The sequence below is a fragment of the Schistocerca gregaria genome, chromosome X (assembly GCF_023897955.1).
Source record: "Schistocerca gregaria isolate iqSchGreg1 chromosome X, iqSchGreg1.2, whole genome shotgun sequence".
In the NCBI taxonomy this organism is placed as follows: domain Eukaryota; kingdom Metazoa; phylum Arthropoda; class Insecta; order Orthoptera; family Acrididae; genus Schistocerca; species Schistocerca gregaria.
This window is the reverse complement of record NC_064931.1, coordinates 530,432,077-530,445,327: the sequence shown is the minus strand read 5'-3', so window position 1 is coordinate 530,445,327 and position 13,251 is coordinate 530,432,077.

Here is a 13,251-nt window from a genome sequence, read left to right as displayed (position 1 = left end):
TCTATCTTTCCTGAACACCGTCTGAGACTTCGTAAAAATTTCTGCAGAACTTATTTCAGGCTTTAGCCAGCTTTCTGTGCCTATAACGAATCAGCTTCTGTGCTTTCTATTAGCGCTTGAAGATCAGGCACTTTGCCAGCACAACTACAACAATTTACAACTATAATTCCGACTGTTCCTTGATCCAAGCTCTTCCTGTATTTGCCATGCACCCTTTGAGATTGCAGCCCACCCCGTACTTTCCCGAGGCCTTCTAACCTAAAAAACCGCCCAGTCCACGCCACACAGCCTCCGCTACCCGTGTAGCCGCCAGCTGAGAGTAGTGAACTCCTGATCTATTCAGCGGAACCCGAAACCCCACCACCCTATGGCGCAAGTCAAGGAATCTGCAGCCAACACGGTCGCAAAACCGTCTGAGCCTCTGATTCAGACCCTCCAACCGGCTCTGCACCAAAGGTCCGCAGTCGGTTCTGTCGACGATGCTGCAGATGGTGAGCTCTGCCTTCATCTCGTAAGCAAGACCGGCAGCCTTCACCAAATCAGATAGCCGCTGGAATCCAGAGAGAATTTCCTCAGATCCAAAGCGACACACGTCATTAGTGCCGACATGTGCCACCACCTGCAGCTGGCTGCACCCTGTGCTCTTCATGGCATCCGGAAGGACCCTTTCCACATCAGGCATGACTCCTCTCGGAATGCACACAGAGTGCACACTGGATTTCTTCCCCTCCTTAGCAGCCATATCCCTAAGGGGCCCCATTACGCGCCTAACATTGGATCTCCCAACTACCAATAAGCCCACCCTCTGCGATTGCCCGGACCTTGAAGGCTGAGAATGATCCTCTGAAACAGGGCAGGCGGCTGCATCTAGCTCAGCCAGAGACAGTGCCTGAAGCCTGTTTGTCAGACGCACCGGGGAGGCTTTCTGATCAGCCTCCGAGGACGTCTTTCGCTGCCTGCCACGCCTTGGAACGACCTCCCAATCAACCACAGGCGAGGGCTCAGCCCCACTGCGGGCAGCAACCGGGGCAACCACAGCGGCAGACCGGTCTGGGGACAGACGGGACGAGGTTGACATCCCCGTGATACCCAAGTCCGGCTCCCCACAGTGGTGCCCATTGGCAACAGCCTCAAGCTGCGCGACCGAAGTCAGCGCCGATTGCAGCTGTGAGCGAAGGGATGCCAAGTCAGCCCTCATCCGAACACAGCAATCGCAGTCCCTGTCCATTCTAATCGATGCTGAACAACAGTTACTGAAACACGAGTCTGTGCCTAGATAACGCAAGCGAAACACGCAAATGCCTAACGACTGCGCTACAATCTGCCTGAATTTACGATTACAGTAACTAAAACTCGAAATTACAACGCCTATACGAAACTCACACGCAATTTAAGTAAGAATCTACCAAGTAAACACTAAAGCGCGATGCTACAACTCTCAAATACTAAAATACGCCCGAAATTTATGAATTAAACAATGGAAGTACTAAAAACACGCAAATAAATTAAGAATTAAACTGTGTAACAAATAAGTAAGCTAGGGGTATACGACTTGCTGCTGCAGCTGCTTATCCAACGGTGGTAGGGAGCAAAATGGTGGAGAGGTTCCCTGATGTTTTGGGGTGGCATTATGAGGGGCCGACGTACGCCGCTGGTGGTCATCGAAGGCGCCGTAACGGCTGTACGATACGTGAATGCCATCCTCCTACCGACAGTGCAACCATATCTGCAGCATATTAGCGAGGCATTCGTCTTCATGGACGACAATTCGCGCCCCCATCGTGCACATCTTGTGAATGACTTCCTTCGGCATAACGACATCACTCGACTAGAGTGGTCAGCATGTTCTCCAGACATTAACCCTATCGAACATGCGTGGGATAAATTGAAAAGGACTGTTCATGGACGACGTGACCCACCAACCACTCTGAGTGATCTACGCCGAATTGCCGTTGATGAACTTGTGGATAGTATACCGTGACGAATACGGGCACACATCAATGCAAGAGGACGTGCTACACGGTATTAGATGTACCGGTGTGTACAGCAGTCTGGACCACCAGCTCTGAAGTTCTTGCTGTATGGTGGTACAACATGCAATGTGTTGTTTTCATGAGCAATAAAAACGGGGGAAGTGATGTTTATGTTTATCTCTATTCCAATTTTCTGTACAGATTCCGGAACTCTCGGAACCGAGAAGATGCAAATCTTTTTTTGATGTGTGTATTTATCGTCCATGTTTGACTTCCATACATGGCTACACTCCATACAAATACTTTCAGAAACGACTTCCTAACACTTAAATCTATTCTGAATATTAACAAATTTCTCTTCTTCTGAAACGCTTTCCTTGCCATTGCCAGTCTACATTTTGTATCCTCTCTACTTCGACCATCATCAGTTATTTTGCTCCCCAAATAGCAAAACTCCTTTACTACTTTAAGCCTCTCATTTCCTAATCTAATTCGCGCAGCATCACCCGATTTAACATTCCATTATCCTCGTTTTGCTTTTTTTGATGTTCATCTTATATCCTCCTTTAAAGACACTGTCCATTCCGTTCAGCTGCTCTTCCAGGTCCTTTTCTGTCTCTGACAGAATTACAATATCATCGGCAAACCTCAAAGTTTTTATTTCTTCTCCATGGATTTTAATTCCTACTCCGAATTTTTCCTTTGTTTCCTTTACTGCTTGCTCAATATACAGATTGAATGACATCGGGGATAGGCTACAACCCTGTCTCACTCCCTTTCCAACCGCTGCTTCCCTTTCGTGTCCCTCGACTCGTATAACAGCCATCTGGTTTCTGTACAAATTGTAAATAGCCTTTCGCTCCCTGTATTTTACCCCTGCGACCTTCAGAATTTGAAAGAGAGTATTCCAGTCAACATTGTCAAAAGATTTCTCTAAGTCTTCAAATGCTATAAAAGTAGGTTTGCCTTTCCTTAATCTATTTTCTAAGATAAGTCGTAGGGTCAGTATTGCCTCACGTGTTCCAGCATTTCTACGGATTCCAAACTGATCTTCCCCGAGGTCGGCTTGTACCAGTTTTCTATTCGTCTGTACAGAATTCGTGTCAGTATTTTGCAGCCGTGACTTATTAAACTGCTAGTTCGGTAATTTTCACACATGTCAACACCTGCTTTATTTGGGAATGGAAGTATTATATTCTTCCTGAAGTCTGAAGGTATTTTGCCTGTCTCATACATCTTGCCCACGAGATGGTAGAGTTTTGTCATGGATTGCTCTCACAAGGATATCAATAGATCTAATGGAATGTTGTCTACTTCCGGGGCCTTGTTTCGACTTAGATCGATCAGTGCTCTGTCAAATTCTTCACGTAGTATCATATCTCCGGCTTCATCTTCATCTACGTCCTCTTCCATTTTCTTAATATTACCCTCAAGTACATCCCCCTTGTATATACCCTCTATATACTCCTTCCACCTTTCTGCCTTCCCCTTTTGCTTAGAACTAATTTTCCATCTGAGATGTTGATATTCATACAGGTGGTTCTCTTTTCTCCAAAGCTTTCTTTAATTTTCCTGTAGGCAGTATCTATCTTACCCCTAGTGATACATACTTCTCTATCCTTACATTTGTCCGCTAGCCATCCCTTCTTAGCCATTTTTCACTTCCTGTCGATCTCATTTTTCAGACGTTTGTATTTCTTTTTGCCTGCTTCATCTACTACATTTTTATGTTTTCTTCTTTCATCAATTAAATTCATTATCTCTTCTGTTACCCAAGTATTTCTACCAACACTCGTTTTTTTACCTACTTGATCCTCTGCTACCTTCACTGTTTTATCTCTCAAAGCTATCCATTCTTCTTCTACTGTATTTCTTTCTCCCGCTTTTGTCAGTCTTTCCTTTATTCTCTCTCTAAAACTCGCCACAACCTCTGGTTACTTCAGTTTACCCACGTCCTGTCTCCTTAAAATGCCACCATTGCAATTTCTTCAGTTTTAATCTACAATTCGTAACCAATAAATTGTGGTCAGAGTCCACATCTGCCTCTGGATATGTCTTACAATTTAAAACCTGGTTCCTAAATCTCTGTCTAACCATTATGTAATCTATCTGAAATCTTCCGGTGTCTCTAGGCCTCTTCCACGTATTCAACCTTCTTTCATGATTCTTAAACCAAGTCTTGGTTATGATTAATTTATGCTCTGTGCAAGATTGTACCAGCCGGCTTCCTCTTTCTTTCCGTACCCCCGTTCCATATTCACCTTCTACATTTCTTTCTCTTCCTTTTCCTATTATCAAATTCCAGTGCTCCCTGACTATTAAATTTGCATCCCTGAATAATTCCTTTTATCGCATCATAGACTTCTTCAATCTCTTAATCATTTGCGGAGCTAGTTGGCATATAAACTTGTATTACTGTGGTAGGTGTGGGCTTCGTATCTATCTTCGCCACAATAATGCGTTCATTATGCTGTTCGTAGTAGCTTATCCGCGCTCCTGTTTTTTTTATTCATTATTAAACCTACTCCTGCATTACCACTGTTCGATTTTGTATTTACAGCCCTGTAGTCACCTGTCCTGAAGTCCTGTTCCTCCTGCCACCGAACTTTCACTAATTTCCACTATATCTAACTTTAATCTATCCATTTCCCTTTTTAAATTTTCAAATCTGTGTGCCCGATGAAGGGATATGACATTACACAGTCCGATCCGTAGTACACCAGTTGATAACGACGTCCTCCTGCGTAGTCCCCGCCCAGAGGTCCGAATGGGGGACTATTTTACCTCCGGAATATTTTACCCAAGAGGATGCCACCATCATTTAACCATACAGTAAAGCTGCATGCCCTCGGGAAAAATTACTGCTGTAGTTTCCCCTTGCTTTCAACCGTTCGCAGTACCAGCACAGCAAGGCCGTTTTTGTTTATGTTACAAGGCCAGATCAGGCAATCATCCAGACTGTTGCCCCTGCAACTAGTGAAAAGGATGCTGCCCCTCTTAAGGAACCACACATTTTCCTGGCCTCTCAACAGATACCCCTCCGTTGTGGTTGCACCTATCTGTATCGCTGAGGCACGCAAGCCTCCTCACCAAGGTCCACGGTTGATGGGGGAGGAACTTTGCCATATGAAACGAGAATCTATTGTTTCTATACTTATATTTCCGCGTCGACGATACGTTAATTGTGTGGCTTTGTGGGAGAGAAGCTCTTGACCGCCTCCTAGATCATTTTAATTCCCTGTATCCTAGCGTCAAGTTTACCATTGAGGTGGAAAGTGATGGAAAGCTTCCGTTTCTGGATATTCTGGTGTACAGAAAGGATGATGGAACACTGGGACACAGTGTTTATCGAAAGCCTACGCACACGGACCGTTACCTGCATGCTTATAGCTGTCATCCATCGTTCCAGCGTACGGGGGTCCTGCGGGACACAAGAATTGGACCATCTTTAAGTTGTGTCCAAGCAGAATTGCTATACAGTTAAACAGATCCGTCGTACTTTCCAGTTTGGACCTCCGCCTCAACCACCAGAAGATACCTGCAAATCGGTGGCTTTTCTATCTTTTACTCAGAGCATAGATACCTGCAAATCAGTGGCCTTTCTACGAAGATATGAAGAATTCTAAAAAGATATATCAAAAGTACTTTTCGTCCGCCGGCCAACATTAGAGCGCTTCTTGGCTCTGTTAAGGATGACTTTGGTTTGAGGAAGCCCGGTGTGTACAAGACCCCTTGCCACTGTGGGAATGCTTATATTGGTCATACAATCCGGACCATTCAGGACCGATGTGTTGAGCACCAGCGACACACACGGTTGCTTCAACCTAAGAAGTCTGCAGTGGCGGAACACTGTGTCACCGAGGGACACAGAATGCTGTATGACAAGACACAAATGGTTGCCCCTGCATCTCGATATTGGAACTGTGTTTTAAAAGAATCCATAGAGATCTGATTTGATAATTTTATTAATAGAGACAAGGGTTACCTTTTAAGAAAGACTTGCAACCCGGTGTTATTGGACATTAAAAAACAACGGTATGTGTTTCGATCGTCGGAATAATTTTTAATTTTTGATAGCGATATATCGATTTCGCCTGTTTCCACCACTGGCAGCGCGGTATGTTTATTTGCGCTAGAGGGCAGTTACGGCACCTTCTCACGCATGCGTTGTGGGCCTTCTGCGCCCTATATAGGGGTAGAGAGCCTGTATACAGAGAGAGTGGTCATAGGTGAAGTTGCCCGTGATTGGTTGATTAGCTTCGGCGCCATTTTTCTGCCAAACGTCTCTTGCGCATCCTATGTTCGCCGTGCTTTTAAGTTGAATTGAAGTTCAGAGGACTTTCTGAAACGATTAAAAGGTATTTGATTATAAAGAGACTTATGCGTTGTGCATGCATGTTCGATTTAGTTGTATATCGTTTTTAGTACGTAATTAGCGTTTGCGTGCATACTGGTAGCCTCACAAGCTTTTCGAAGTCAATATCTGACAGTCCTTGCTGGAAACGGATAGTTCCTGTAATTGTTGTGTCATACTCATTCGACTTTATTTCGTTCCGAATCAGAACAGTAGGCATTATTTTGGTTTCAGTATTATTGCCTGACTGTTGACGCAGGCAAGTTGTAAGCACGTTTTCCACAGTTGTCGTGGTTGCTGAAACAGTTTTCGTAGCAAATAATTGTAGGTACTCTTGAAGACAGTTTTAATAGGCCTACTTACTGTGGGGTAGAAGGGATACGGTATTTTTCTTGTTATATTTGGTCGTTATTACAGTGGCATACGTTTAACATTACCCGATTTTTGTAATTTTTTTCATTTGTTATCTACGAGAGGTATTCATTTATAAAGTCGTAAGCAGTTGTTTAGTCGTAAGCAGTTGTTTAGTTGTGTCATGCAAAAAGTTTGAAGACGTGACAGGAAGTACTAATACGTCTCACACTTTTTGCATGTCACAAGTAAAGAACTGCTTACGACTTTCATTCATCTGACGTAATACAGGTACGTTAAATCTTTAGCGTTATGCAATTCCGGTACAAAACAAATGCTATACACTATATTTTTTTATTTACGTTACTTTCATTGCAATATGTCGAGCAAACGAACTTTGAAGGAGATAAATGCAAGTAACGAATAATGTTTACAGCCACGTATCAAATGTTCCTGTGCTGTACGTAGTAGGCTACTATGAGTATATTATAGCTGTGAAGAAAGGCATTTAACGAATGATTTCGCCATATTCTCCTGTGCTTTTGATTGGGTGAGTGTGTACTCCACTACTTCACTACTGGCCATTCAAAAGCCCCGCCCGCAGTTTGGCAGAAAAATGGCCGCCGAATCGTCCGGTTGGCCACTCTCTCCCTATACAGGCTCTCTATATAGGGGCCGCCGCTTGCGCCGAGAAGTCAGTTCCAGCGAGATCGTGTACCAGCACTCTCACCTGAAGATGGCGGCCAGTTGGACGGCGGAAATATTGTGTGAAAATGACGTTATGATCCGGCTGCACACCCGAGAAGAATATTATCAATGCGAAGACACATTACCGCAGCCATTCTCAAAATTAGATGATCCGCTGCCCCCAGACTATGGATTTCCGGGTTAGGGTACCACCACTTTGCCACCTCCCACAAAATTATAAGCGTTGTGGCGTTTCCGTGATCCACTCTACAAACAGGGAGCGGCAGCTATGACAGGTCACGCCAAATATATCCACAACGAGCTAATATAACGAGCTGCGGTTTTCACTAAGCTATAGTGGACACCGCAGCAAATTTTCTGGCGTAAGCATATCATTTTTAACATTTGTAGCTTCCGAACTATGACACAGCCTTTTTTTTGATGAAACTATCTTATTACTGGATATAAAGTCCACCAGTCCACCTGTTATGCAAAATATTGTTTTTTTTTTTGCATGTAGACCTAAATATGTTTCAGCACCTTTGTACCATCGTCATTGGGATTTCTTTATTCAAGTCTATGAAATGTGAGCATGTTTTAACTGATAACAGATCTACAAAAATTAAGCCTAAAAACAGTTTTTGTTTCTTGATATCATTATCTTGATACAAGTGGATCTCGAGCAAAATTGTAAGGCATCAAAAATACCCTCCGTGGTTTGACAACCGTGTTAGGAAGCCGCTACGAAAGCAAATACATATTCATTTCAAATTTAAATGTAGCCAAACCCTCACAGACAAACAAAAACTTAATGAAACCAAAATTAGGATAAAGGTTGCTATATGTAAAGCGTTCAACGAAATCGAAAGTAAAACTCTATCTACCAACTCAACAGAACATTCTAAGAAGTTCTGTTCTTATGTTAAATCAGCAAAAGGATCGAAGTCATTTGTCCAGACACTCTGTGACCATAATGGCATTGAGATAGGGAATGTTAGGGAAAAGGATGAAATGCTAAATATTTTCCAAATGTGTTTCTGTAGTTCCTCATTTAAATCGCCTCACGAACGGCAAAATAAGATATTTCGAAATAAATGACCAAGGATTAGAAAACAATTGAAATCACTCAACAGAGGTAAGGCCACCGAACCCGACAGGATATCAGTTTGATTTCAGAGAGAGTATGCGAAAGAACTTGCCTCTCTTCTAGCAGCAATGTACTGTAGGTCTCTGAAGGAGCGAAGCGTTCCTAATGATTGGAAACAAAAGCAGATCATTTCCGTTTTAATGAGGGTCGTCGAACGGACGCACAAAACTATAGGCCTATATCTCTGACGTAGATCTGTTGTAGAATTTTGGAACATGTTTTATTCTCGCGTATTATAACAGTTCTGGAGACCGAAAGTCGCCTCTGTAGAAACCAACATTGGTTCCTAAACAACGATCGTATGAAACTCAGCCCGCTCTGTTCGTCCACGAAAGGCAGGACGCAATATACATACAGGCACCCAGGTATATGCTGTGTTCCTTGAGTTCCGGAAGGCGTTCGATACATTTCCCACTGCCGCCTAATGAACAAACTACGAGCGTATGGAGTGTCAGACCAACTGTGTGATTGGATTGAAGAGTTTCGAGTAAACGGAACATAACATGTCATTGTAAATGGAGAGAGGTCTTCAGACGTAAAAGGAACTTGGGGCGTGCTCCATGGGAGTGCTGTAGGACCATCACTTTTCACAATTTATGTGAACGACCTAGTAGATAGCGTCGGAATTTCATGAGGCTTTTCGCGGATGATGCTGTTGTCTACAGAGAAATCGCGACGGTAGAAAATTGTAGCGAAATGCAGGAAGACCTGCAGAGGATGGACGCTTGGTGCAGGCAGTGGTAAGTGACCCTCAACACAAGGAAATGTAATGTACAGCGAATCAGTATACTGAATGATCCTTTATTATATGATTATGCGAGTGCAGAGCAATCACTGGACGTATTACTTCCATAAAATACACTCTTATTCAGAAAAAACTAGATCACCTTGAATGACTGGAGATAGGACGTTCGTATTCACGTGAGCATGTACATTAGTATGTTCTGCAGAAATGATTAGCATTTGAACCATGTAGACCCTCGGGTTCAAAGTCAACATAGATATCGCGGCGAAACACCACATACCGGTAAAATGTGCCTGCGGCTCTCTATTTCGTTATAAAGCGAAGGTAATGGATAAGTGTGATTTGAGAAGATGTGCAGGATGCTTCGCAGACGTATGTGCGAATCTTACAATCAGTGAGTTTGAAAGAGGCCACATTATTGGCATGAGGCAATGTGATGCATCCATCTGGGAAAAATCTGCTCGTGTGGGACGAAGTGTTTTGGCAGTGCAATGAGAATGAGTGCGTGCAGAATAGTTCACGGAAGGCCGTAGAACACGACGAAATGGGTCAGGTACCACCCAGCCCCCCCCCCCCCCCCCCCCCTCGCCCGGGGTAGATCGACACCTTATCCGCGTGGCATTGTAGGACATTTCTGCGTCCTTCTCGGCTCTGGTGCAACGGTGGAACACATCGTACACTATCAGGGGTGGCAGCCCATCGCCGTTTATTATGGCATGGGTTACATGCGCATCGCCCACTTCTCTGCCTCCCTTTGACAAATCTGCAGGAACATGGTAGATGGGCACTGTTGTATGGAACGACCACACTTGGGACAGGAGTAGCATCACATAATGTTTTCGGATGAATCCCGGTTTTATTTATCTGAAAATGATGGCCGCATTTTGGTTCGTCGCAGGCAGGGGAGCAGCATCACAACGAATGCGTTCGCACAAGACATACAGCGCCAGCTCAAGGCGTGGGGTGCTATTGTGTACAACCACAAATCACAGTCGGTCCATGTGCATGGCACTATGACAAGTGTAACCTATGTGAATTACATCCTGCGACTCACAGTCATACCCTTTCTGCACAACACCCCATACGCTATTATCCAGCAAGACAATGCACGACCACATGTTGCTGCACGAATATGTGCCTTCTAGGTGTCACAGGATGTCAGCCTTTTGCCCTGGCCTGCCAGATCACCAGGCTTGTCAACAATAGAAAATGTGTGGGATATGTGAAACGACAGGTGCAGCCCTGTGATCCAGGGCCAACGACCACAGATGTACTAAGTGAACGCAGTATGGTTGGCTATACCACAGGGTGCCATTTGCGTCTTATACGCGTCCCTGCCATCACACATGGAACAAATTATCAGGACCCATGGTGGACCCAGTGCCTACTAGGCAACAGGACACATGCAGAACCGAGGTGACTGAAATGCTAATCATTTCTTCAGAACATTCTAATGAATGTGACCTGCGATTATGAGCGTCCTATCTTTAGTCGTTCAGGGTGTTCTGTTTTTTCCTGAACATGAGTGTATCTACGAGTATGCGTACAGAGTGATCTGAAGTGGAATGACCACATAAAATTAATCGCGAGTAAGGCAGATTCGAGTGAGATTCATTGGAAGACTTTCCAGGAAATGTAGTCCACCAGCAAAGGAAGTAGCTTACAAGGCACTCGTTCGACCAATACTTGAATATTGCTCGTTAGTAAGGGATCCGTACCAGGTAGGACGGATAGAGCAGATTCAAATAAAAGCAGCATGTTTCGTTACAGGTTCATGTAATAAGCGGGAAAGCGTGACGGATATGCTCAGCCAACTCCAATGGTGTACACTGCAAGAGATGCGGTATGGTCTACTGTTAAAGTTCCGTCAGCATACGTTTTTAGAAAAACAGGCCAATGTATTGCTTTCCTCTACATATATCTCGCAAAAAGATCATGAAGATAAAATTAGATTTGAGCCCACACGGCGTTTTACCGGCAATAGTCTTCCCGAGAACTATTCGCGACTGGTAAGGAAAGGGAAAAATGACAGTGGTACACAAAACACACTTCGCCACACACCGTAAGGAGGCTTCCGGAGTACAGAAGTAGATGTACACTGAGATGTACCTTAATTTTACATTATAGAGGTATGCTAGACCCTCTGTACATTGTCAAGTACTGACAGCTTGTCAACTGCAACTAGATGATGTTAATGTAAATCTGGTTGTCGAGTTAACTCATCACTCTAAATCTAAACGTAATTTTGGTGTGTGACGATATTTCGCGCCCATATTTGCCATCACTTACGTTTAGCTTTGGTAAATCCTTTTTCATCTGCGTTTCCGTGAGCAATTGAGAACAACACATAAATACTACACATGTTTTGCGGAACTACGTTTGTAAATAACACTTAGCACTTTGTCAAAACACAGTGTTGTTATTGTGTGTCTAGTGCCTTTTGGCTTTCACTTGTTCTCAAGTGAGTTTGGCGCCAAATTTGCCTTTTATTTACTCTCTCCCTCTCTGTGTGCGAGTGTGTATGCGTGTGTGTGTGTCTGTGTGTGTGCTATTTTAGCTGTTTGTCTTGTCTTTTCTGTAAAGTTCCTTAATGTGTCAAATAGTGTGCCTTTACATAGCGTAATGTAGTCTTTTATAATCAGATTTCCTTCTGGTAATGTCTTTTTTCTGTGAAGTTTTTCTTCTGTTGTAAGTTTATGGTACAGGCTGAGGCTGGATTTTAGTAAGTTTAAATCTGTTTCCGTTTTAGTTGGGTGATGGTTGTGGGCTATTAGGGAGTCGGCAAATGTGCTACGGCATATGGCAGCTGTTACTTCTTAGTGCTCTGACGTGTTCCCCATATTCTTTTTAAAGTTCCTGCATGTCTGTCGTATGTACACTGCTCTACATGTAGTGCATGTAATTTCATATATGCCTGATCTGCTAAATTTGACCGAGCGGTTCTAGGCGCTTCAGTCTGGAACCGCGCGACCGCTACGGCCGCAGGTTCGAATCCTGCCTCGGGCATGGATCTGTCTGATGTCCTTAGGTTAGCTAGGTTTACGTAGCTCTGAGTTCTAGGGTACTGATGACCTCAGATGTTAAGTCCCATAGTGCTCAGAGCCATTTGAACCATTTGCTAAATTTGGCTGTGGACGTTTCCTGTGTTCTGAGCTTCTTTTGTGTTATGTTGTCTGTCCTATTTGTTATTTGAAGTATCTGTTTCTTTAAAATTTTATCTATTATGTAAACTACTTTCTTATTTTAGATGAGTAAGCGGCATTTTTTGTGGCTTGTTGCTCTGTTGTGTGTTGCATACCGTCATTGTCTGTATGCTGTGTTCTTCTGTGTTGTACAAGGTGTTGTGTATGTGTGGTCAATTCATTCCTTTTCTGTTTCTTTTGTTGGTTTAGTTTCTCTATCATGTTGGTATCATAACCATTTCCCACTATCATATTATTTGACGATAAGCAAGTGTGTGAAACATTATTCCAAATTATTCGCCGAATGCGAATTTCAGACATCGTCTGCAGTGTGTGTAGATGTAATATCCAATTGTGACACTTGAAAGTTTGTGCCAGATTCGGATTCGAACACGGATTTCCTGCTTATCTTAAGCGGGCCTACTTACTGCTTCGGCTATCCATACACGCTTCACGGGCCGACACAAACCTCCATGCGTCACAGTCCACGTGCTTGTATCGTAGTCTTATGTGCGTCTCTCTTTAAGCTCGCAAGATTACTTGATTCCCACTCACGGAGACTGACAAGGAATCGAGACCATTTTTGTCGCCATATGCCCCGTCTCGGCTTATGAAACTCACATATGATATGACGATCGATAGCAATCCTGGCCCAGTATGAATTTTCATGACACAATTGGGTAATACAAATACGTCTTGACCCATTGCAGACGATGAAGTAAATTCGCATTCAGTGAATAATTTTGAATATTTCATGCAGCTGCTGATTGATTAATAATATGTAAGTTTCATAAACCAAGACGGGGCATATG